The sequence below is a fragment of the Onychostruthus taczanowskii genome, unplaced genomic scaffold (genome assembly GCF_017590055.1).
Source record: "Onychostruthus taczanowskii isolate IOZ18803 unplaced genomic scaffold, ASM1759005v1 scaffold115, whole genome shotgun sequence".
Taxonomy (NCBI): domain Eukaryota; kingdom Metazoa; phylum Chordata; class Aves; order Passeriformes; family Passeridae; genus Onychostruthus; species Onychostruthus taczanowskii.
The window spans coordinates 747,894-774,693 of NW_024498183.1; positions in this window are offsets into that span (position 1 = coordinate 747,894).

The following is a 26,800-nucleotide window of genomic DNA, read 5'->3' on the forward strand; positions in this document are numbered from 1 at the left end:
ACAGGAAATGAAGATACACACATTCAAACAACACCAGCAAATTAATTGATTAGCTGCAAGAAACATAGGCCTTTCTTTCAAATGTTTTCTCCTTCCTTTCTTCCAAATGTTTTCTCCTTGTACATCAGTTTTCTATAAATAATCTTCTAATGATTAAAGCTCACGGCTCTGAAGACTTAGATTTAGTCCATGCCCAGTATACCTATACAAAGTACAACACTGATTACAAGATTTGATGATCTTTCTATACCACCATGTATTATTCTCAAGAATTTTTGGCAGATCCTTGAAAAGAACTTTGGAAGAACCAGAAAAACTATTTTTTCTGACCAAATGCAGTCACAGTACTGTACCAAACCCTCCATAATATTGGGAAGGACCTCAAGATGTTGGTCATAGTAGAAAAGGCTCTGACAGAGCAGACACACTCATTAAAGATCATGTTACACATCTTTACAAAATCTCTAATGTTCATTTTGCAAATTTAAATGCATCTTCCGGTGGGTGAATTCCATCAAGCCATGTTTCCTCCAGATAAGACAGGAGGTCAGATTATCCAAACTGTGACACTGCTTACTGTACAAATCACGACCAGGTTCACAGGTGCTAACTCTGGATTGCTTTTTCAATCAGGAAGCAGAAGGCATATATGGTATTGGAGCAAGTCCAAGGAAGAACATTGGAGGTAGGGAAGGGCACAAGTCTGATAAGGAGTGGCAGAGGGAGCTGGGGTTATTTAGCCTGGAGAAAAGGAGGCTCAGGAGGGACCTTATTGCTCTCTACAATTACCTGAAAGGAGGCTGTAGCCAGGTGTGGGTTGGTCTCTTCTCCAATTAACAAGCAATAAGACAAAAGGAAGTTACCTCAAATTGTGACAGTGGAGGTTTAGACTGGGTATGAGGAAAAATTTATTCACAGGAAAGGTTGTCAAGCATTGGAACAGGCTTCCCAGGCAAGTGGTGGAATCACTGTCCCTGAAACTGTTCAAAAAATGTGCGGGTGTGATGCTTAGGGACATGGTTTAGTGGGGTACCTGGCAGTGCTGAGTTAGTATTTGGACTCAGTGGTCTTAAACGTCTTTTCAAGCCTAAACCATTCCATCATTCAATGAATTCCCATAGGTGTGTGAACAAAAGAGAGTGTGTCTTGTGGGCTTCTTTGTTACCAGATTAGAGTCTAGCAGAGAAAAACTAATGACTGGAATGACTTTGAGACCCAATATGTGTTACATAGCTTTTGATGGCTATGAGATATGGATGACCTGACTGCATTAATTAGCCAGGCTGTGCAGGATCAGTTCCTCTCTGTAGTGTTCTGCCACTTGCTTGGCATCCAGCAGTGGGCATCAAGCAGCTGAAGTCAATAAGAAGAATCTGAGGAATATAGCTAAAACATTTCTAAAGGCTGTCACCTGTACAATGGCATCCATCCTGTTGCAACTGGTTTTAGGCAAGGGAGTTTCCGGGATTTGAAAAAGTTGTCTTTGTCTTCCTTCCCCTATCAATCAATAGAATTTGGGAACAAATTTAATGTATGGTCAGAAATTTCATCTTGAAAATGTTGGAAGATATGGCCTTCACATCTCATTACAGGTGTTCACATCTAGCATTTCTGTAAATCATAGAATCATGGAATCATAGAATGCTTTGGGTTGGAGGGGTCCTTAAACATCATTTACTTCCAACCCCCTGCCATAATCAGGGATGTCACCCACTAGATGAGGTTGCTCAGGGCCCCATCCAACCTGACTTGAACACTTCCAAGGATGGGGCATCCATAACTTCTCCGGGCAACCAGTAGACTGCTGTTGTGCCCCGCACGTGGGGCTGCCATGAGGAGTGCGGGTTGTGCCTAGCATGGCAAGAGGACAGCGTGCAGCACTCTGGCTGTGAATCAGCAGTGCCACACTGCTTGCAAAGCTGTGCTCACTACTTGCCTCTGATGGGGCTGACAGCAAACACAGAACCATTGTAGCATGCAAAGCCAAAAAGGCATCAGGCAAATCTGTGGTGTTGCCTGTTGACCTACCTGTTACTGTGGTGACTAAGATCAGATGAGTTGAAAGAAGATTCAACACTGGCCTGGTGTCACCCAGAAAAGATGGGTGTTGACTTCCAGTGATTTTTAACTGTTTCCACATACATGTGAAATTTTTCCACATACATGTGCAAGCAGCCCAGACTCCTTTCTCCTGACATATGAACTGCTTGGAGCTAGTGGCCAAGCATATTTAAGTGTGTGCTGGGTTGCTAGGTGCTTACTTTAAGTATATTCAGATACTCTGGAAAGGTTCTATCTTCCCAGACAGGATAAATTTGTGATTATTCTGCTTACTGGACAAGGATGGGTTTTTTTCCTTTAAACTCTTGTTTTTAATTATATTTGAGCTAAGCGCTCAGAGGCCTTAAGGCAGGAATCCCTTCTTTACTAACTTGTTATTAGCCTTGATTGTTCCTTTTCATGTCTATTATGAGAAGGAAGCAAAGAAACTCAGAACATGTATTGCTATGTGATGACTATTCAACATCTTTCCAGTGCTGGGGAAAATGCAGTCTCCTTATAGGACAGCTCTTTCAAATGTACAGTGTTATGCCACCAGAGGAAGTACTCTTACTTATTATTAAAAGGCAGCCATGAGTCTGTCTAGGTATTAATTTCATATTCCTCATAATTACCAAGTGTTCACCTTTGCTTGTGGAAAAGGTAGTGAGTCACCTTCCAAACTTTCCTCTTCCTGTCATTTAGGCCCTGTGCTACATCACCCTCAGTTCAACAAGAGAAAAAATCACCAGGCAAAGCTGGCTTTCAGCAGTGACTTTTTAGGCTTCATTTACAATGAAGCTGTGAAATGAAATCAGTGTTTTTTTCTTGAGGTTTCCTCAGTCCATTCTCAGTGGCCTCCTTCAGTGTGCAAATTAAGCATGGCTCTTGTGGTGTAGCCTCTTTCCAGCATGGCTGTAGTTAGCAGTTGACTGAACACCCAGCATTGTCACTTTGTTTTGAGGCTTTGCCATCAGAAAATGACAATTATAAACCACCTTTTTCATCTTGCTCTTCAGGTGCTTGCCCAAGACTGGAAAACCAGTATTTGAATAAGTAAGATTTTTTTTTTTCCTAAATTAGCATCCCTTAAAAAACCCAAGCTCCAAAACCTCGGCCACAGAACACAAAGTTTCTGAGCCTGGCTGTCCCACCTCATGTGCTCCATTAGGACAGAGGCATGAGCTGAGCTATCAAGATATGGCAGCAACAAGAGGTGCAGGTTACTTCACATGCGTTAGGCAGAGTCTTCACAAGTCAGTCTCCTAAAGCATTTCTAGGGTCACAAACATTTCACAGTTAACACATTTTTGAAGGGTAAATGGAACAAGTATCATCATCTCATGTGGCCTCTAAGCCACAGTTTTCACCTATATTCTGTGTTGGACCTTGCTACTGAAGCTGTACTTCAGTGTTTGTTCAAACTGCTGGGACTTTGTCTGTAGCACTTCAAGTCTACAGGTATCTGCTGGAGGAGGCAGGAGTACTCAGCTGCTGCCTCTGTGCCATCACCACCTTAAACATTAAAGTCCCAGACTGAAACTTCTCTCATGTATGAGCAGCCCTTGGACTGGGAGATCGATTTCAGTGGGGTGTATGCTAACCATGTGCTAAGCATGTGCTAAGCTAGCTTCATGTGGCAAGGACCCCTCCTCCATGCAGTGGAACTGGGTGTGCATCACCCACAAAGCTGGTGCAGTTTAAGTTGATCTCTACTCTCAGCTTAACTGGTTTGTTACTGCTCCTTATCTGAGTATTGTCACTGACAATATGAGGACTCTGTGTCTGCTTCAGTGCAAAAGAGAAAACCACCAAGGCTGAACAGGATCAGAATACCAATAATAATTTCCAGACAGTGCCTTCCAGTGACATAACTCACCCTCTGGTGAGTTATCATCAAAGGAACCTGAAGAGGTTAGATTAAAAGAATAAAATGAAAACATAAGAAGGGTAGTATCAGCATTAGGGGGATTTGTTAGATTGTGATTGTGGAATTAATGAAATACTTAATTTCCTGAACTGATGAATGAAGGGACACACTACAACAACAACAGAAAAAAAAGCCTGACTCTTCTACTCTACGAAATCTCTGCACAAAGTACTCTTCCTCTGAGGTATCTGTGGAGTCTGGGAAGGGGAAATGTTCAACTTGCTCTTCCTTTAAGTCCTAGTACAGCTAGATAAGAGATTTTATAAAGAAAATAAAAGAAGGCAAAGCCCACAGCACATTTAAGCACTCCATTTAAGCACTCCAACAATGCTAGGAAATGTAGATGCCTGTTTAGAATGTTAACATCTCATATTTCCTCCCTGCAGCTTCTACACACAGAATGGGCACAGACCACGCTCCTGTTGGTGCTCCTCCTGCCTTCTTTTTCCTGGAGAAGCCCTGTCCTCTGACACAGGGCAACACCAGGGCTTTTCTCCTGGGCCTGTCTGTACAGATTGACCTGCTGCCTCTCTCCTATTTTTCTTAACATCAGCAAACAAATTGCTCTGTCCTCATCTTCGTCTTCCTGGTGTTTTTCCAATATACTCGATTTCACTGTTCCAGACAGTACTTAATATCGTGAAATTTCAGAGTGGATGAGGATAGCAGTTCTTTAATATGTCTTTCTGAGTGTCCTTGCACTGAAAAAGTGAATCTCATTTGCGAGTGTTGGTGTAAGGAACATGAATGCAATTTCCTGAAGTTTTGCATGAGACGTGTGGGAGCAACAACACGCCTTTCATATCCTGCCAACTTGATTTCATTAGGTCTTGGAGAATGTTGACCCTAGGGACAGTTGATAGCCAACTTGTTATTTTGTATAGCTGATAGTTTTTATGAGACCTTTACATAAGCAGGTCTTACCGTATATACAACAGCATATGTGTGTGTGTATATATATATATGTATATTTTACATGTGTGTGCCTCTCCCTCTGCCCATAGTCTATGTACTGAATCCTTCATAAAGACAAATGGACACCATGTCCATCCTTTAAAGACAGTCAATTCTGCAGCACTGTCCAGCAGAATAAAAAGACTAATTCTTAAATTAATTACCTCTCACTTAGACAACATAATAAGTTTAACCAGGACGCTTCCCCTTCACTCCATATCAGAAAACATAAATTACTGGATACTAGATGGAAAAGCAGCTGCTAGCATGCTTAGAAGGAATGAAAAAAAGTAGATTAAAATCATAAGTGCTATTTATTGTGTGTTCCTTCATCTTTTCTTCAAATCCTCAGCGCTTTACCATTTATAGAACATAATTTTTTACAGCATCCTTGTTAGGCAGCGGGGGAGACAAACATTATTATCCTTGTATTACAGAATGAATGAAGTGAGGCAGAGAGGTCTCGGAGGACATGTCTATACTAATCATCCTATTAGGACAGACATAGAATAATTAGTATACAATAACTCTATATTAATATAAAATGATAATAAAATGGGCTATTTCAAATTTCCTGACACCAACATGATTGATGCAACACATTTCGTGTCCATATGATGGTGAAATACTTCAGTCAAATCAGTCTGGCTACTTTCAAATTGCCTACCAGGAATGATTCCTAGTCTGTGTTTAGGGCTGAAAAACATACCTGCAAGTCTAAAAGAGACTTGCTCAGGTCAAAATATGCTACAGATAATTTCCCAGTGTGCTCTGGCCCATGGTTTGTGAGTACAGACCTAACCAAAGGATTTTACCTAGTGCCATGCAATAGCTATATTGTTGTACTTAATTTTGGCATAATCTTCTGCCTCTGTGAAATCTGACTTTTGCCTCTGCCTCCGTTGCTCTCTACCTCTTCCAGCCTGGCTAGGGTGTGTTGCCACTGGGGGGCAGGTCTCCAGAGCAAACAAGCATGCTTCTTTCTTACAGGCTTACCTCTAACAAGGCAGAGAGCCTTAGCAACAGTTTGGCATTTTGCAGATGTTTCTATCAATATTTAAGTTATTGGTATGGAGTTCCTATGTAAGGACTGGATTCTGTCATATGTACAGTCTTGAAGCAGCACCTTTGTGGAATCATCTGTTGAAAGCAATAAGGAAAGATACTGCTCATTGTTAGGAAGGATAGGATGTAGCCATAATGTGTTATGTTATAGAGGAAAATAAAACCACAGGCAAAATTCAATACAAAGCAAAAGTAACACACCAACTCTGCTACTGTCTCTGTCAAAGTCTGTTTTGGGTAAATGGAAACTGGTGCAACTACTATAACACTGCATTATAAGGGAGCTTAATATCCTTTGTTGCACAAAGTATGTGCAATGTGGACCAAATTAATCTCTGGCTCAGCTCTATCCAATGCATTAAAATCCCTTGGTTTATTAATTAGTCCCAGACCTACATATTTTTTCCACCATTCTGTCTACCACTATTGGAGCAGCAAGATTTTCATTAATTTTCATGCAACACAGCAAATTACTTCCTAGGATTTAAATCCTCATTTATCTTGCAACAATCAGGGACTTTGATGAATATGTGAATTGAGCCAGAATTAGTGGGACATTATATTCCAAAAAACTTCATGTCACCTAAGGTGCCCCTTTCTATATACAACTTATCTACTGCTGTGGCCAACATATATGTCTGTTAGCATAAAATATCTTTTTCTGAGTATCTGTTCTAACTGGCTGGAACAATAGCAGCAATCTCCTATCAAGACCAAACCAAATCTCTCTGCATCCATCTTGCAAACAGTAGAGATGAAACAGAACATTGACTTCCAGTCCAGGGCAGAAATCAGAATCCCTTGGACAGTGTGAAGGTACATAAGGGCAGTCAGAGCACACTCCTAGTAGTTGTAGAAAAATGAAATGCTACTCATTCCATCCCCAGACTACCTAACATCAAATCACTTCAATGTGCTTAGCAGCCGTAGCTCACATGTGCTGCAGTTCAGAATAAGCATTTTAATTTCCATTTCACAATTTTTGATCTACCTGGAATAACAAAAAATTCCTCTAAATGGAGCTTGCTATGCCTGTTCACAGTCTTTTCACCTCAAGATTAGCCTCCTGTAATATGCTTTCCTTTTGGCTATTGCTTGAGATTGTTCAGAGCCTGAAGGAAGTCAGGAATGCAGCAGTCACATATTAATCAGATCCTAAATTTGCAGCACGTCACACCAGCGCTCTCTGAGCTGCCTTGGCTGCCAGCAGGATTCAAAGTATTGGTGCTGACCTTTAAAACTCTGGATGCAGGCTCTCTCCTCAAAGCACACAACTAGACAGTCATCAGTGGAGGCATTTGGGAGGCAGCTCTGCTTGACAGCAAGGACTGCCAGCAGGGCAATATTTGCCAAAGCCACCTTGGGTCTTCAACTGCACTAAACAGCCACACATGCTGCTTTAGTTCTTTTTTTTTTTTTTTTTTTTTTTTTTTTTTTTTTTTAATTTTAACAATTTAGAAAAAGATAATCTAAGGGATGGACAGTCTTTTCTCTCTTATGAGATAATTCCAAAGCGTAGTATGGGTGTACATTATAAATAACCCTTAAACAGATTAAAATGCACTTGCAGTTAGCACCTGAGCTGCAGGCCTACTGTACTTGCAGGCTTGACATACCTATCCAACAGGAACCTCTGTTTTACCTTACAAAATACTAAAGAGCAAATCTAATTGCTGTGCTTCAATGAGAAATGTCTGTATCACATCAATGGGACACAAGAGACAGATGTTGAGTGCTGGTTCCAAACCTGGCCTGTGGAAAAACAGCACCTAAGCTAGTTAATGTAAAGTCCAGTTATAGCACCATGTTTTCTCTTGGGTGCTAGAAACAGCTGAACATTCAAGCATCTCTATGTTGGCAGTAAATGAATTGTGTAAGTGACCCTGGCTACAACACCAGATTTTACCATCTACAGTGCTAATAGAAAATGCACTGATGCATATTACTGAAGGAGAGTCCAGAATATGAAGTAGCAATAGAGTTAGAACCAATCCTCAGGCCATTGTACAAAGCAATGAAGAAGGAACTGATAGCAATAATGGAGGCTTCTGCTCCCTGGAAGGGGCTTCTTTTAAGTGACAAGCGAAGTGCAGTGGCAGTAGTGTGCCAAAGCACGCACAGGGACTGATTATGATGATGCAGCTGTAACAAAATCCCATTTGTAATGAAGCAGAACTGAACTGTGAAATTATTTCATAAGCTCTTTGGATGGTTTGGAGGAGATGGTTCCCATCATCTCAGGCTGTCTTTTGTGAAGGCTCAGGAAGTATGCAGGTCTACCCTAAGCGACCATCACAGCTGTGAGAAAGTAATTGTGGGTTCTCTCTACAGGAGGCTCACTGATTTTCTTTGTAGTGCTCTGGGGCTTCATGAAGGTGCAGTTATTTGATAGCTTCTGTGCCTCTTACCCATTCATAGAAGGACACATTGCTATGTTTAAGACAAAATTTAAAACACTGGAATGTAGTAATAATTTTTAAAATTATTGCTCTATAAGTAGTTATGTATTCCCACATAAGTGTTCATTCAGGAAGCTGTATTTTTTAGAGACAGTGGATAAGTATGATATTTGAAAACATTTGAAAATAAAGCCACACAGGGGTAATTTTTTCAATCTACTATTAGAAGTTTTGTCATTTTAAACAAATTGGTGGCAGTGACGCTGGTGTCTGACAGATCTCCTTCTACTTTGCTATATTGATCTACTTAGTATTTTTCCACATTATACATACCCAGACTTGAAGATTGTGTGTAAATAGCCTCTCCATTACAGAAAATAATAAGCAGGAATCTGTGACTGCATCCCCTGGTCCTTAGTGCTTGTCCGAGTGGCTTTCCTATTCACAGTTATCACTATGTCAAAAGTAAAAGAAACATTACCACAGCTTTTACTGCCTTATCTGGTTGCCCTATGGGATTATTCAAGTAGGTAAGGAATGCAGCAGCAAGTCCATAACCTAGCTCTTTCTGATACAAAAGAACAAAAAATGTTTAAAAAAAGTGTTCTGTGTGACTGCTGGGAACTGAGAGCTCTCTGCACCTTGCAGGATTAGGTCCTGTGATAGAGAGTGCTTCTGCAGTAAGAGGAACGTGTGTGAGAACCCCCCACCTACACATCTCAAACCTGATCAAGAGGAAAACACATCTGTCAAACTGCAGTGTTTTACTGCAAACAGAACAAGGTTCTCTATTTGCAGATGGAATTACTATGCCACTATGGACAAAATTGTGAAATTTCTCAGTTCTAGACTGCAGCCTAATTTTTTACAGAGATGTTTCCCTATTTTTGTAGCTATGGAAACAAGCTTTTGTTTCTTTAGAAATAAGCCAAGAATTAGGGGCCAGGCCACAAAATATTCTGTTTTATTACAAAACCACCAAAACGTGATTTCTCACCAATTTAACTGGCAGCAAGAATATTTCACACAGCAGTACCATGTACTGATGCTCTCCTGGGGAAGCTCAGCAGCAGTAACTTTGGCTGAGAGTTAGGACTATTTTTGGAAGCTTCAAATGTATCCAGGGAAAGTACTTTTCACTTTTATTCATATAAACAGTATCTCTATTTATTAAAAAAGTGAGAAATGGCTTCTCCTCAACTTCAAATGGCTTTGACAATAAAATTCTGCTTATATCAAGGTCTTGGGAGACACATGAAGCTTTGTGACAAATGGGGTGTTTGGATGATGAAGAGATGACTTGAAGACTGAGGAAGAGACACTTCAGACTCCTGCCCCTGGAGCACAGTGAAATAAAGGTGAGTGTACTTAGATGCCAGCTCTGTGTCGCCTACCCATTTAATGTCGTGTGCCTGCATTAGGGATGGACTATGATGAACTATAGAGTCTTTTCCATCTTAAAAGGCTAAGTAAGTCATTCCTGCTGTGAAAAGAAGGAAAAAAAACCCCTATGTAAATGTTTAGGTTCCTAAGTACAGGCTTAAATCTTATTGAAGTCCATAGAATTTAAAGTGCTTAATTGTTCTGCTGAATAGGGGTACATTGCTGAATCACAGCCAAGACTTTTTAAGTTGATGTACTGTTACCTGTGAAATTACTAATATGCTCAATATGAACCCTGTACTTAAATGCATTGTTAAAGGAATAGACTTTTTCAGGGCTTCTTGTTCATCCTCTGAAAGGACCTCTGGCGGAATCAGGGATTCAGAATAAAGTCAATGAGTAAAAACGTAGGGAGAAAATGTAAAGCCTAACCAGAGCAGGAAATTGTGGAATGAGCCAGGGCAAGAATTTTCTAGGCAACTACACTGCTATTGACAACTTTAAATTCAGTACTCTCTGCTGTGGTGTTACCACTCATTCTGAAATTTGCTTTCCATTGAACAGAAAGCAACACTGGGAATTTTATTGGCAGTATATCATTTTCATTGGTATAAACTGTCTGATTTTCATCCCTTTGTGTCCATCACCTAAAGATGTTTCCATTACAGGCAAGCTAAATCTCACGGTATGAACAGGAAATAAAGTAGATTAACACTGTCTGTCGCTGCATATTAATTTCCAGTACCCTTTTCTAACTTTCTTTTTCTGTCTTCCACCACTTCTGCAATAAACTCTTTGATCTACCAACATATTAAACCTGCAATGCAATCAGATGCTCTTTCTGCAAGATGTGGGTTGGTGTATTAATTTCCACTTAGGCACACATACAATGAGAGTATTTACTGGTTACGGCTGGGGTGATCAGCAATGATGAGATTAAATCAAAAATTTTGAACACATGAATATATCAATGAGGCTTTAGATGTCAAAGATGGTCTTGAGCACATTGCCTGTAAATGTCAGAAAAGACCAGGCTTGAGGTCAAACATTGTAACCTAGGGCTGTTCAAAAGAAAACCTTCATTGAGGTGTTGCGTCTGTCACTCCTTATCAGAAGAACCAGTTTCAGCTGTGTGGCAGTACATTTTCCCATTCTGTCAGGTGATGCACTACTCTTTGCCCTCAATTTCTCTCCTTTTTGGTGCTGATGACCTTCTGGAGGTGAGACCTCACAAAAAATTGTTGCGAGTTGATTTCTGAATCTAGATCGTTCAGAGAGCAAGCCCACATGTTAAAGCATTAAGAAAATAACATGCATTTGGTGTGCTGGGGGGGATGTTGCTGCCACCAGCCACTCTCTCCCACCAAGTGTCCTTGCTACCAGGGTCCCCACTCACGCCCCAGCCTGGAGTGGCCACTGCACCCACGCCTGGCTCCTTGACAAGATGTGCTTTTGAAAAAGAGCTATGGGAAAAAATGCCTCACTTCAAATGACTGTAAGCCATTGTCCGTGGAGTGGAAACAAGAGGCTCCATCAAATCTCTCTTTTCACTGCATGCTTCTCTGCTCTGGAGCACTTTTTGTTGCTCTTTCAGTAGCTTTCCTTTGCCAACAAATAATAGGCATTAAGGATAGAAAAACAATAAAATTACATGAGGAGAGAGCAACAATCAGTACAAAAAGATAAACATCAGCAATAAACACTTGCAGCTGCCAGCTCTACAGCATATATAAATGGCACAGGGGCGCATGTGAGGGAAAGGAACAGAAGTGGCATGTGCAGATCCAGGAAGGGATGGTGCAATGGCTCCTGACAGAAGCTTGGGAAAGCCCATGTGGTTCAAGAATGCTGGAACCACAAATAGCCTGTGCACAAGAGCTCACTGTGCCCGAATGCCACATCACTGTGAGTCCCTTTGGCTTCTTGGAGCTGAAAATTGAGCTTCAGGATTAATAGTGTGTGTCAAACATCTAAGAAGGAAACGTGGCACAAATGCCATTAAACTGACTCTCTGAGGGCAGAAGAGGGAAAAAAGATTTTTTTTTTCTCTTCTGTATGATATTGTAGTCTACAAATAGAACTAAATGCTTCATGTTTATGGGGAAGGAGGAGCTTTGCCTTGTACTTGCTAGAGATATTTTTCATTGTTTAGTATCCACTTCTAGATGGCAGGTCTTAGCTTTGCCATTCTTCTCCCAGTATCAATAATGTCCCGCTCAACTCTCAAGTTGCTATTATTTTGAAAAGGAAGATTTTGAATCTGGTAAAAGAACAACATTTCTTGCAACAGAATGATTGGAGGAAAAAAGAACTTGCTGTTTGCTGCTGTTTTGAAGTCTGGATGTTTCAGCAGAAGAGGAATGTGATGGGCTTAATGCGTGTGACGTGGTGAGTAGCACATGCTGAATTCAGTGTGCCCAGAGCTGGCAGCTCAGATGGCCCCTACAGCCAGAACCAGAATTTCTGGGCCAGCCATTTTTCATTACTTTGGTGTTTGACATTTGTTTCTTTTCATCTTGTTTTACCTGTTGACGCTAACACACAGTTTCACAGCTGTGGACAGTTTCAGCTTAACTTTCTACATGTGGGAAGTGATGACTGACAACAGATATTCTCTGGGGTACAAAACCCCTACAACAACTGCCCCCGGAAGAAAAGGTCTGGTGTTTTAACTGCTTCCCTGCTGTTAAAACTGCTGGACACTCAGCTTAACAGCACTCTCCATCACTTTGCTCCAGAGTTACAGCCCAGACACTACCATTTTGTAAGTGACAAAGATAATTTTGGAATTAGTAATGTATTAACGGGATTAAGGGAAGTACCTATTACATTGAAGAGTGGTTTGACTTGGTGTCCAAAGATCTCCTTTCCAGACAGATACAGGCCCACTGTCAGTGGAGTGATACTATTGCTGAACAGATCAGGTGTGCTCAGCTGTGAGGACCACTGCAGATGATAGGGCAGACATGGAGATCCTGTTGCCCTCAAACACTCCAAATAGATAAATCCTATTTCCCCAGCATCTGGAAACTCAGAGGGAGAACGGAACCGTCATGCATATGACAGGAGATTTGTCATGCACAGACTTAAGGTACAACTTTCATGGAACAACAGGAAGATTTAATCTGATTCAAGGCATCACATGCTATGGAAAAGCATTATAGCTTGTCCAAGACTGAACAGTCCATCTTTAGCTTTGTTCAAACAATTTGAACAAACCCTGCCATCTACTTTAAGGGAATGGTAATATGAAATAGAAGAACTAACTCCTGATGAAATTCAAGGACTGTCATAACGAGGAAATATTTTCACCTTTGATCAAATAGAAATGGTACTTTTCAGTGCTTGAGACAGACACAACCAAACTTGCACAGCAGAAAAGTGGACAGCAGTTTTAAAATACTTCAAGCACATTATCATTGTTTGCTATAGAGTTCCTTTAAATGTGTTTCCTTATCTCTGAAATGAGGCTTTATCAATTTTTTCAAGCTGTTAGCTCAGAGATGTGACTCTTGTAAGGTCACACAACAGATTAGTGGCAAAGATAGACAGTAGAAACAGCATCCCAGTTCACTTAAGTGTCCTAAACCACCTTTCCTGTTCAATTTCTGTGATCTTACAGCCCCCTAGTTAGTGCATTTTGCTCATTTTCTCCAACATTATACTAAGCATTGAGAGACAAAACCAGAAGTTACTTCACATGCTGATTTGTCTCTTTAAGCTGGAAGTTGTTTTAGTCAACTCTTCAGAGTGTCTATTGTTTGGGTCTTTTTTTGCCTGTTGGCAGGGTTTTTCAACTAATCCAGTGTCCCAGTTTTAGCAGAAACCAGTGGCAAAAGCAATACCGATGTTAAATGGAGTGTTATAGACTACAGGGTGCAGTTCCAGTCCTGCATGAAAAACTGCCAGTCACTTAATCTCTCTGTGGGTGTCTGGTGTAGCACAGCAACACCTGAACTAGCTTTAAATTAGCTGAGTGTGACAGCATTAGCACATGCACTGCAGCAGCACAGGGCTCAGCACTGGCTGGGAAGCTTATGTTTGGTAAGGAGTGGAGCTCTCAATACATGTAGTGAAAGGAACATGCAGTTAATATCTCTGTTTTATAAAACACTGTTCTTAAGATCTCATTATACTTAGTAGGCTAGATAAAACTGGATGCATGTCACGTGCACTTCCTTTTTGAGTCTGGAAATGGAGAATTTAGTACAGTGAAAAACTGGCCAAGGAAGTGATGGTCTGATGCTTCAGAAAGCCAGCAAACACCACCTTACCCTTCCTTTCAGGTCATGATTGGTACACAACTCCAGGACAAGCCATTGCTGGGCAATGTGCACGTAAGGAAGTTGGAAATATTCATCTCTGCCTCATCATTTGCTGTGCACCCAGTGTTACTCAGCTTGACCACGTAGAGCCTAGCCTGGAGCACGTTATTGCCAGGCATCAGGAATGGCTCACGCACCAGGAATATGATTAAACTTTTCAAACATCAGGTTAACATGCATTTTGACACTTCTTGGCTGCATTTTGTAGTTTGTTTTCTTCTTTAGAAAGAGGCAAAATGCTCATAAGTGAGCACAGTTCACCTTCAAGAATCACGAGAAACCAACACCAGGTTTATCAACCACCTCAAGAAGAAAGACCAAGAGTAGCCAATATTTGATAGTCTCCTTGCACACTCTAGTGTGTCATTTATGGCATATTAGGATGAGTAATGAAATTTAAACCTGGTCAGTTTTCAATGGACCATCTGTAAACAAATTACGATAGTTCCAATTTTCCCAAGTGAACTCTTTAATAAATGTTTCCTCCTCCCAGTGAAAAAGTAAATAAACAAACTGAGGTTACAATAGATGTTTTTTAGAAACACAGACAGTAAAAGAGAATTACATTTTGTCAGATACACTTTTTGCCGCAGGGACAAAAGGCAGAATCTCTGTCTTTCACTCACTCTCTGACAAAATGTCCTGCTTAAATGCTGTTGAGATACACAATACAAAAAAGTTGTTTTATCCCCATCAGGGAAAACTCTTATCTGTTCTGGAGGTCATAGCCACTCCTTGAAAGAAAAATAGGTACTATGTTTCCAAGCTGCGAGAAAACACATCTAGTAATTTTTTAGTAGCTCATCAGGATAGTTAAATATTGAAGTGATAATGAAATGATCTCATAACTCTTTGCTCTTGGGTTATGACAGGCCAGTCAATAAAGTTAAATAGTTCTACTATCACATGGGAAACAATTCCTGCTTTATACTAAATGGAAAGAAGCACTATTATTAACTGTTCACAAAGCTGCAGTTCTACAGCAAGGAGCGTATCTCCAGCAGTAATGCTTTCCAGCAGAAGACAGCTGTGCTGAGTCTCTCTCTCTGGCCTTCTAGGTGGTCTTTCCCTCAGATCTAATGATAGGCCTGTCAGAGTGATTTATGGCACTTATCCATGCCTCTGTGTTTTCCTCCTTGGCTTGGGGTCAGCTCCGGTCTCCAGCACTCTGTGGTTGTTCTTAACACATATTCAGTAATCGCACAGACCTAGACTTTGTTTTTCTACATTTGTGTTTTCTTTCATTCTGCCTGTCTTAGAGTTTTCAATAACACTCATCACCACGGGACACTACTTCCATATTTAATCCGTCGGTAATGCTTGCGTTAATCTTGTGCCACTTGCAGCCCTCTCTGCTGGCTCGTGTTTACCCGTGTGCACTCAATCAAAGGAAAAATGTATCATTGCCTTACTGTTGGTTCCCCATCCTGGTGGCTCTGTGCTTGATCCACATCCCAGTAAAGCCAGTCAGAAATTTACCATAAATGTTAACAGGAATTTTAATAAGCCCACTTTAGCTTATATATAGGATATATATAATGAGATGGACTGAGTTCTGCTGTGTAGTGCACACATGGAAGTAAGCTGAGGCCACTTCCATGCTTCTCATGGCATGCACTTGTACAACATGGAGGGCTGGTTACCTCTTTCTGAGAGAAAAACAGCCTGAGCAGGGCTGTGGCAGGAAGAAATTCTCTGCTCCACATTACTGGGGCACTCTGGTCACTTCATCATAGCGTAAGCAAAATTCCTCCAGGACTTAGATTGCACATCCCTCCAGAAAGTGGGAGCAGCAGCAAATAAAACTCGTGACAGAGCCCGTAGCCTGGGACTCCTTCATATGATAATCTTCTCTTATACTTGGCTCACTAACAATAAATCACACATCACTTGCTGCATAGATGCCAAATAGGGTACCACCCATTCTTTTTTATTTAGCAACAGTTTCTGAACAATGCTGCTTTATCTGATCATAGTTCTAAAACCAAAAACATCTCTGAGATAGATATTTTTTTATAGGAATGGTAAAATATTAGAGGTCTGTGTAGGGTAGTCTAAAGCATTTCCATTGAAAAATGTGTAAAATTCTAGATTCAAGTGAACGAACAGGCAGATAAAAGGAATTCAGACCACTGTTTTAGCTTTAATTAAATGGGAAGAAGAAAGGCCTGCCATATGTGTTTTACAGACAAACTAAAACCCTACAGCTTCTTTGAAGGTAAAAAATTCATCTCAGGTCAATGTGAATTTTGCCCTAATTGCAGAATCATGCTGGTATTTACATTTCTTTGCACATCTGAGACTGTATTTCATAATTAAATAAAATTTCACTGAATGGGAGCTCTGTCCAAATAAGAAGCTTCCTATTCTCAGTGGTTACCCAAAGTGTCATTTCTCCCCATAATTTTAGAAGAATATTCATTTTGGAAAGCAGCAGCCATGAAAAGAAGCAAACAAAGAAACAGTTAAAATAGATGAGAATAAACTGTCATGGTGCTTTATTCAAGATGTTTCACCACCACTTGAGTGCCACGGTCTGCAAGAAATAACATTGAAGTAGCCAGTGGAGAGCAAAGTGCAACTCAGAACAAATGATGAGCTAGGAATTTCCAGGAAGTGTCTAAGATTTGTTTCATATTTTAACTTGGGTTGCAGGAGAGGTAACAGGAAGTTTAACTAATTTGCAACAACAGAAAAGTAAAGAACATAGAAGATACCGTATTTCTGAAAATTCTGAAATGTCATAAGAGATAAGGAACAAACAAAGGGTAGACACCCCATGCCGTGGTGAGAGGGGTCATTGTAGCTGACGGAGGCAGCTCAATGTTGATTTGTGAGCACACAGATGACAGGGTTTTTATCTTAGTCTGAACTGAGTGACAACAGAGAAGAAACCCTTTTACTGTGCAATCCTACTTCAGTTTGGGCCTTTTCCTTATTTAGTTCTATTCTTGTCCTAAAGATTGGAACTGTAAATCTTTCCCTTCTATGAGATCAGCCGTCTCACTCTTCATATAGATGTGAAACAAGAGAATCCTAATAAATATCTCCTAATAAATATCTTCTGGCTGGACCCAGGAAGGAAGAAAATCATGGAAGTAGGAGGTTCCTCTGATTAGGACTAGCCAAGTGTGTGTCTGTGTGCTAACAGCTGGGGAAACATTTTAAGAGGCACTGAGTTTTTTTGGTAGACTTTCACAGGTGGCATACTAAGCCCTGAGGCGTAACTCCAGTTTTCTTCCATCAAGGGTAGGTAAGAGAGAGCAGTTGCTTTCAGGCAGGGGTAGCAGACTGAAAAATCAAAGACATTTATCTCAGAATTTCTGTAAGGTTTTCTCTTCAGGAGATGCAACAGGTTTGGAGGTTCCAAAGGTGCGACCTTGCTGAAATAATGTGCTTAGCATTGTGGTGAACCTCTGTTTACTAACCTTTGCTAGTGTTTTGGAGCTGAGACAGTGTCTTGGCACTGGTAGGGTTAAAGGCTTCTGTAGGATGGCAGGAAGCAGCAAAACACATTCTCTCCTCAGCATCTTCTTGGTTTACAGAAGTATTCTTGTAGCTGATGATGCCAGTTATCCAGCTCAGATGTTGACCTTGAACGTCAGGAATGACAGATTGCTGCCCTGATCCTATGATCAGGGCTTTGGCTCAGCCCTTCTGAAAACAACCACAGGGGAAACCCAAACAGAATAACCCTACTGGACTAAGCAGTACTTAGTGTACTACCAAGAAGCCATAATGTCTAAACTGTGATGGACTCAAAGTAGCATTACTTGACTTCAGACTTTCTGTCCCTGCCTTTTTGAAATCTACTCCAGTTAAATAATAATTAATTGGTTGGGAGAGCTCATGTGATTTAAACAAATCACAAGTGACATCCAGCTGTTTCAGATAGGGACAGACTACAGCGGCAGAATACAGGATTTCCAATGTTAAAGTGGCTGAAACACTTGAGTGACATCTATTCTGCTGCCAGTGAACCAGTGTGGAAAGTATTTGGTGGTTCCACACTTCAGCAATGCATGTTGCCAAGCCTGCCAGATGGGAGGGACTAAAATGGGCATCAGTAAACAGAAGTCAAGAAAGCTGTGCTGGTCCCTTCCAGCAGTCATCACAGTGGTAACAACTGACTCCAAGCAGGCTCAGGGAGGGTAAAAAAAGGCAGGCAACAACAGGAATGAATAGCCACGTACAAGAAAGGCCAAGAGGTTTGGAGGTGGTTTTGGAGAAGATCGTCTGCAACTGTAAATGGATGGTCCAGCTGTATTTGTCCATAGTGAGGTATTCAATCACACATCCCCAGTGACATTACTAAAACCACGGGCCCTTTTCAGCACACCTCGTTTTCAGACACAGTGGCCCAGACAGGCACGTGATGCTGCTTAAATCCTTTTAGCTGGCTGCTGTTTTGGGGAGCTATGCCACATGAGAGAGACCCACACTACTAGGCTGGGTGCTCTGGGCCTCGCTGTAGTTCACAAGTGTGAAAATAAACTCAGACCAAGCATTTTTCAGGTGACAGACCACTACCAAACCCTGATAATGTTGCTGAGTAGAGTAAAAGCAGAATGTGATTTGCAAATATGGGACCTGCTCACTTTCCTTGTACATCACTGTCAAAACTGCCCTAAACTTTCCTATTTGTAGTATCTGAACCTCTACAATCTGCTGAACTTTGAGTAATCAGTTCATGGCAATGAAAGTCTTACTCAGCACATCTGGAAAACACTTCACTGGAATAGTTTGGTAGCACTCCATAATTTCATTGAGCCCTATTGCCTGCATTTGCACAACTGTGGTCAGTTGGAAAACCTCAAATGTAGGGAAAAAGGTAGTTTTTCCTTTTCGTCTGTCTAATACACCATTGCATTAAACTTATCACCTTATTTTAAGGGGAACTGTGCTCCAGATGAAAATGGCTCTTGGGACTTGCAGTCTCTACATAGTGGCTGAGGAGGCTCTTATAACTCCCCTGGAGGCTAAATTGTCAGAGAAGCAGGTGCTTCTATGCACAAGAGGTAGAGGTTACTGAGAGGACAACTAAGAATAATGGAGCTACTTGTGGACTGCATCTGGCGTAGGTAACTACACGTGTGAGGTTTTTCTCCTATGCCTTTCTGATTTTCAGGCAGCGCTAATGTTTTCTCCTCTCCAAGCAAATAGTAGTTAAAAAGAACAAAAAATTAAAAGTTTTCAGTACAACAGAGATCTCAGTTTTCTGTTTTTACAATAGACAGAGCTCTGGATATGTGAAGTATAGCAGATCAGGAGTAAACAAGCTGCATGTGCACAAAAGAGCTGTCTACCATGGTCTGAGAGAAAACTGCCAAGTACTTATCTTTCTTCAAGTGACTCTTCTTTCCAAGAAAAGACTAATAAGCATACAACACTTTGAGTGGAATGAGGAAAGGAAATGCATGGCTGTGAAACATGTTCAAATGAAAAGGAGCTTCCATAGCTTGTAAGGAATTATCAGATTTTCATTGAACTTACAGGCTCTGAATAAATGTTTGAGGATGTACAGAGCTATGGCTTCAGAAGAATTTTAATTCATCTGGAACACCAAACTCTCATTAGGAACTAGAAGACCCAGCAAGTTCCTTGTTGTGGTATCTGCTGGGTTGGGTAGTCCATTCCAAAACTGCTGAGTCGAGACCATGATTTAAGGAGACTGTGTGGAAACACAAGTCACCCCTGGCTGTGTTCCTATTCAGGATGGAAGAAAGGAAAGCTGCACAAGCCCAAGAGATTGAATAACGGCTTCCCTCTAATGTGCATTTTTGCAGTGTGTCAGGGGTCTGAGTGACTCATACCATTTAGCATTTGCCATGCCACTAGATAAGCTGGGCTGTTCTTATCACGACCTTAAACATGAACTGCAGGGGTCCTAAAGGTGTTTGTGTGTCTTGCATGAGCATTTCCATGGGTCAGAAAACACCAAACTTAGCCTGATCTCATTGAATACTGAATTGATGCAACAGTACATGTGAGCAAATCTATCCATCCACTGAAGTTTCCTGGAATAAGTGCTGGTTGAGAACACAACTGCCTTTCTAGAATTACTTTAGCAATAAATCTTCTTTGTCATGCATCGCTGTTTATGGTTGAGTTAATGGTCATATGAACAATTAAATAAGATTAAAAAAAAAGTAAGGTCAAGCGAGGATGTGAAAAGGAGGTTCCAACCGAGGAGGGGGGAACTATTGATTTTTGTGACTTGTCACAACGTGAGGATGGCTCACAGTCACCTCATCTATGGACAGTTATGAGTGTAATAGGAAAACAATCCTGGGAGAATACCCCAAGAGACAGTAAGAAAAAAAGAGAAGACATTAAAATCAAAGGCAGGCATGATAGCAAAATGGAGATGGAGGAATGTGGAAACATTAGAAATAAGGAAGAAAGGGGGAAAATTAAATGGAAGCACTGCAGAAGCAGTAAACTAAGGATTTTCAAAAGTTCCTCACTGTCCTAAAAAGTTGTAATTACTTTTCCACTGATGCTTGCAAGAAAAATGAATAGTGGTGGCAATGTCAGGTTAGCAATGAGCACTTTAAAAAAACCTCAGCTTAGAATTTCATTGCCTTCTTACAACGTCTGCCTGCAACAATGGCATCAAGCAATACTCATGGCTACTAAATTACAGCTAATGTCCTCTTAGATAGTCTGGGAAATTTCAGATGTCTGTGGCATTAAGACACCCAGCAGCAATTAACACACAAGAACTTCTTAAGGCCCTCAGAGGCTGGTTGGAAAACTCACTTTAAATAATGTAAAAATATTCATTGTTGTGGAGCACAGAAAAATCTGTTTCTCAGGATAATTAAAATGAAACCCCTGAAAGTCAAATTGCATTTACAAACAGCTTAAGCTTCTATGCGCCCTTTCATTATTGGTGTTTCTGAAGTGTAGCGCTCAGGAAAAGTGCCAAGTTGATGTCTCTGTGGACTGGGCTTCTCCCTGTTTATCAGGGGTTGATCAGAGAGGAGGGAGCGGCGCTGTGCGCTTCCCGGTGCTGCCCTGCCAGCAAGCCCCAGCCTTGACGTGCAGGGGCCATCACTGGGCGTGAGAAGGCAGCTCAGGCTCCACACCTTTGAAACCTTTGGCATCTGTGCTGAGCCTCATGAGAAAGCAGACAGTCCTGCCGGTGATGTCTGTGGTGTGTCCTTGTATCCCGAGGAGATTGTTGCAGTCCATTTCTTCTCACGTTTTCCTTTGGTGGTTGAGTAACTTGCTAATAGTGACTGTTTTGGTCACTACTACCTTGAACTTGGTTCATCCCTTGCTTTAGTATCTCAGTTTTAATCTCTAGACTCAAATGAGCACCAAAGAATTTAGGGTCCTGAGACATAACTCTTTTGCATTTCCATAGGGGTCAAACTTTTAAGTCTAACAAATGACATGTTGTACCACTAGAACATCTTGGAAAGCTCAGATCCTTATGTTTATTAGTTCAGAGTGCAATAATTATTAGCTAGAGAGAAGCACAACTGCAATCAAAAGAAAGCCAAATAAAACCCACCTACACAGATTTCTCACACTGGGCCCTGGTCATGACTCACTGGTTATGTATTAGGCGTTGTGGGTGGGTACTCTAATTTGTATTTGTTCCATTGTTTAGATGTGTTTTGCACACGCTAATTCTGACTTTCTGTTTTGGCAAAATCTTACAAAAAACCCAAACTCACCACCACCCTCTTGGGTCACAGTCATGAAAGGCAGCTGCATTACCTCACCCACCTATCTTGGGATCAGGGTGGGCTTTGAAGAGAAAAGGGATCAGTGCTTGCTCGAGATGCTGGGAGGAAGCACGTCATGTGTAGGCACACATGCTGGCTGGCTGTGGAGGAGTTTTAGCAGCATCTTACCCACTGTGATGAGAGTCGCTTTGCATTCTCTTCAGGACACATTTCCAAGACCAGAAAATTATTTTGGTGCTTTAAAACATTCACAGGAGAAATAACTTGGACCTGTAGTTTGCAATGCATTTTTGTGCTGTAACATGCCAGCAGACAAGAATATATTAAATGTTAAGTGGAGAGGACTTTTAACACTGAAGGAAAAGTGCATCCTTTTAAAATATTGTAATGCTTGTGTGTGTCTAAGCATAAGAAACATTATCAAAAAATGTCATGAGAAAATTATTTGAACTGAAAGTATTTTCTTGGCTTAGATCATCAATAACCATCTTCATTTGTGGAGCATGAACTAGAAAAAGGGATCCAAATGGTAATTCAAATTATTTAAATCATACAACATATGAATCATAAAGGTATATAAATATAATACATTACGTTTATTAGTAATAGGATTGTTTATGTGGCACTTGTCACCATGAAGCGAGAGAGGCAAATAGGAAAGCTTGAAGAATGAAGTCTGATGACTAGAAAAACATGATGATACATCTGGGAAGCTGAATAGAGCTGCTAATCATTTTGATCACCCAGGAAAACTGTAAGGCTCTCTACCTTTCTCCTTACCACGTGTCTGTGACAGCCCAATGCATGTGTCCAAATGCATTCTCAGGAAAACTCTAATGGCTATGCTGTGAAGTTTGGCAGGAGCCATGAGCTGTGTAAATTGCTGTGACTGTCACTGTTGAGGAGTAACCCTGCAGTGAGCACAGCAGACGCTGTGACACTGTGGTGGCTATCACACCACCCGTCGCTGGGTGACAGCCACAGAGAGGTCTGCCTTCTGAGCGTTCATGCACTTTCTGCTGATGGATGCCCTATTGAAGGGATGCAGGGAGACCAGAGGAGCCAAAAATCTCTCACAGAACAGAGGGAGATGGCAAAGCCCCACAAATACAAATCTGTGCCCTCACAGAACATTAAAAGACCCAAGTGCTCTGACCCATGTGCACTTTGACTTCTCTGGGCTTCCCACACCTCTGCATCCTGGCATCACCCTGGATGCCTCAAACTTTCAGGAGACCCCAGAGCTGCCTCTGACCTCATTGTCATCCCTGACAATACTGATGTCAAACTTTGCAGGAGACAGAGGCTAGATCAAAATCATAAGTCTCGACAGTCCACAACTACTAAAAGGAGGTGCTCAATGCATCAACATTTGCTGGCCTTGTTTACTTCACTCACAAAATATGCAACTTCTTGACCTTAAGTACACTCCTTAGGAGTGTTCAGGCTGAAAGGGGCTCCACATCTGCCAAAAATAAGCATGGATGACCTTAATAACTACTTTCCTTCAATCACAAGGGAAGCACCAATGCTACACCGTGTGCATCACTTTTCCTTTAACACCTACGTGTGCAGTGAAAGAACTGCACAAGTTAACCCTTTCACCGCTGCTGCCAATGCAAAAGCTTACAGGTGTGAGCAGGGTCCTTAGCAGCCTCTCAGGTTTGTTTTCAAGGGGTTAATTGTGGGATAATGCAAGTTACTCAAATTTTCCACTACATCACAAAATGACACTCATGCCTGTTCCCACTATTTGTTTAAATATAAACCAGCACTCAACTTTCCAGCAGCAGCTTCCTGTTTAACAAGTGTTTAAATGAATGGCTGAGTAGGTTTTACCAAGCACACTTGGCAGACCTAGAGGTGCACTGATCGTTGTCTAAACAGCAAACAGGGCTTGCAGGTGCTGTTGAGGCAAACAGCAGGTAGATGGGGCAGAGTGACAATGCTGTCCCATGTGTCCTGCAGGCAGGGCTGGCTGGCAGGTTGTCTGCAAGGAAACGGGAAATCACAGAAGCAGAAGGCCAGGGAGGCTAAATGGCCCAAAATGAATCTAGAAGAGGAACAGCGGACTTCCTCACAGAACCACAGAATATTCTGAGTTGGAAGGGACCCACAAGGGTCATCTAGTCCAATTTTTTAGTGAATATTCCATACAGGCATTGAACCCATGACCTTGCCATGTTCTGACCAACTGAACTGATCTCCTCAGCTGATTTGAAACACACAGCCAAAGAAAGAAGGTGCCTCATTGCTCAGACACCCCAAAGTAGCTGAGTGGGAATATAATGTGGCCCTTTATATTGCTGCTCCTTATTAACAGGGGGCATTGGCTTCCGAACCAGGCTCTGAACAGCGCTAAATAGGCAGGGGAACGAGGACATTTGGCCAAAAAGGGACAGTACATTTTGGCTTGACAGGGTGTGAGTTTTCTGTATTTCTCACTTTTATATCCAGTGTGATTTCTGTGAAGTGTACGAAATTATACCAGAATTAAAGAGGTGCAATGCATAGCAGAATTTCATCTTTACGATTTAATACTGATTCTTCTTAATTAATTCATTATGCCAAGACCAGAAGCATGCTAGGTGCTTGTAACATTCTCATTTACCTCTCTATTTCTTATAATTTTATTTCATACTGCAAAAACATTTCCTGTAATTGGACCTCCGGATACCTATTGACTTTCCATAAAACTGGCTGAAAACTACCACTCCGTTCTTAAATTTTCACTGATATTTATTCAACTGTAGGTTCCTTAATGTCTTAATTGGTTGCAGAAGCTCATATATATATGAACGGCTCTCAGGCAGAAAACATTCTTCCAATGAAATTTCATATCAAGGCAGTTACTGCACTGGGATGAGATCAGCAGCCTTGTTAGAGGTATATGAAATTCAATTAAATGCAAAATATATACCACTGTACTAATTGACAAAATTGCAGGGACAGAGCATAGCATTCCCTTGATGTAAATAATAGTAGTGAATTGGCAAACAAAGACCAGTCCAAATTAAGATGAAGTGGCAGAATTTCTGGAACCAAAATGAGATGCAGCACAATACTAACATTAAGAAGCTTGGGCAATTATTGCATTTGTCACTATAGAGTCTTGCAACAAATGATTTGCTATTCAACACCCCAGAAGGCAGAGCGACAATTTTATTCCATATCACTATGAGGAAACTTACGTCGCTGAGAAAGGAAGGGCTGTATTTGGGAAAGCAGCCATTTATTCAGGTTGCTTCTGGGGTGGTTTGATGTTTTTTTGGCCTCATATTAGCAGTTTTGGATTCTAAGAATTCCTGTATTAGTTTCTGGAAGGAACTCACAAGAGATACCCAAATGAGACTCCAGAGCTCCTGACCACATGGTTTGAACTTGCAGGATAGCAGAGACTGAGTGGACTTGTGTTTAGCTCATTTTGCAGTCAGAGAGGACTGAGGTCTGTTTAAAATCAAGCTGCAGTAAGTTCCTTACCACTGGTCGCACAGACCTAGAAATAAATTTCTGCTTGCCTGCAGCCCTACCCTGCCATTCAAAATTTTGTTAAGCTAGCTAAAGCATCTGTGTAACTGTCTCATTAAAATACATTAAAACCTCTGTGAAGGAAAAAACGAAAAAAACCCCCCAATCTTTAAAGGCATATTTTTAAAATTAGTCGTACCTTCTCTTTTAAGGGTTCATGGGCTAAAGCATCGTTGCCCCTAGCCTGGCTGGTCATGGGCTATTCAGTTGCCCCTCTGCAGAAGAGATGCTGGGGAGAGGAGAGTTAGGGTCAGGTTGCTGTTTGAAAAGATTTGCTGCCTGTGGTTAGAAAAACAGCAATAATGTTTGCTTTTGGAGTTCTGGCAATGACTGCCAAGTTATACCTTCTTTTAGTTATTAAGTCTTAATCAATAAATGATCACAGATACTGAAAAAAGAGGAATGGAAACCACACACGACAATCTTGATAATGAACCCTTCTCTCTCATTCTCGGATGAGCTCTTTTGGAAACTGTGTTACGAAGTTTCTGGCTACCCATTCAAACCCACCATTTTTAACAAAGCCATTTCCTCACACAAGGCACAGCAGCTCCTACCAGGAGCCATTCAACCAGTAACTTGAGGCTATGATTAAGAAACCCTTGGTGGCAGCTCCTGGGCTAACTGCAGCTCTTGTCCTTCCTGTCTTCCAGCTGCATCTGCTCAGACCTTGAGCTGTAGCTGCTCCCTTGAGGTGGTGTCAGGCACAGCTTGTACCCTTTCTCACTTTTTGTGACTGTCTCAACAGCCTGACTTGCCTTCAGCATCTGTGGGTTTAGGTCCTGTGACAATGGCAGTCAGGAGATCACACTGACTTTTTACAAACCACAGATTTTAGAAAACAAAAACATTAGAGAGAAGAGCAGTGTGTTACAAGTCTCTCTGCAAGATGTTCCTCCAAAGCTCCTCAGCAGCTCTCTTAATCACCGTCTCATAGAATCATAGAATAATTAATTTTGGAAAATACCTCTGAGATCACTGAATCCAACTCTTAACCCAGCTCCACTGTGTTCACCACTAAACCATGTCCCCAAGTACCACATCCACATGACCTCTAAACATTTCCAGGGATGGTGATTCCACCACTTCCCTGGGAAGCCTCTCCTAATGCTTGCCCACACTTTCAGTAAAGAAATTTTTCCAAAGATGTGGTATAAACCTCTCTTGGTCCAGCTTGAGGCTGTTTCTTGTTCTATCACTTGTTACCTGGAAGACCAATCTTTACCTGGCTATAGCCTCGTTTCAAGCAGTTGTAGAGAGTGATGAGGTCTCCCCTGAGCCTCCTTTTCTCCAGACTAAATACCCCAGCTCTCTAAGCTGCTCCTCAACAGGCTTGTGCTCATAGAAGAGGTTTTATAAGTATCCAGTGATCTTCCAAAATCTAGGTTAGCAATACATGTAATGTTTTTTTACTAGAGTCAAAAATTGCTGATCTCCAGCTTAGCTTGCTATCCTCTCAAGCCTAACACAAGTCTA